The sequence below is a fragment of the Tachysurus fulvidraco genome, chromosome 10 (genome assembly GCF_022655615.1).
Source record: "Tachysurus fulvidraco isolate hzauxx_2018 chromosome 10, HZAU_PFXX_2.0, whole genome shotgun sequence".
NCBI classification, from domain to species: domain Eukaryota; kingdom Metazoa; phylum Chordata; class Actinopteri; order Siluriformes; family Bagridae; genus Tachysurus; species Tachysurus fulvidraco.
Genome location: NC_062527.1, coordinates 16,588,254 through 16,588,734, shown reverse-complemented (window position 1 = coordinate 16,588,734; position 481 = coordinate 16,588,254).

Below are 481 nucleotides of genomic sequence, written 5' to 3'. Positions count from 1 at the left end.
ACATGATTATCCTGTTCCTTGGTAAAGACAACACCATATTGCATTTCAAGTGCTCTTGGAATTGTGCTTTCTAGACATTGTACGAATAACTGGGCACATTTTGCGTGCATGGTTTAATTTACTAGCTGACATAATGTAGAATAAACATGTCCTTTTGATGAGCTGGCGAATTGATCCTCATGAAACACAAACCCAACCAAATAGCGCCACCTTATGGGTTAATTATTAACTGTGACTTTTTATATGACACAAACTGGCAAGTGTCCAGATGTACATTCTGTTATTTTAAAGTTGGGTTTAAATAAGAAATTATTTAGATTTATGCTCAAAATGTTGTTAGAAGTTAATTGTCTCCTTATTAATCTCTATATATAATGGATTTATAATATATCTATCTGTATATCTATCTATCTATTTATCTGTCTGTCTATCTGTCTACAGCTATGTATCTGTACACACACACACACACACACACACACAC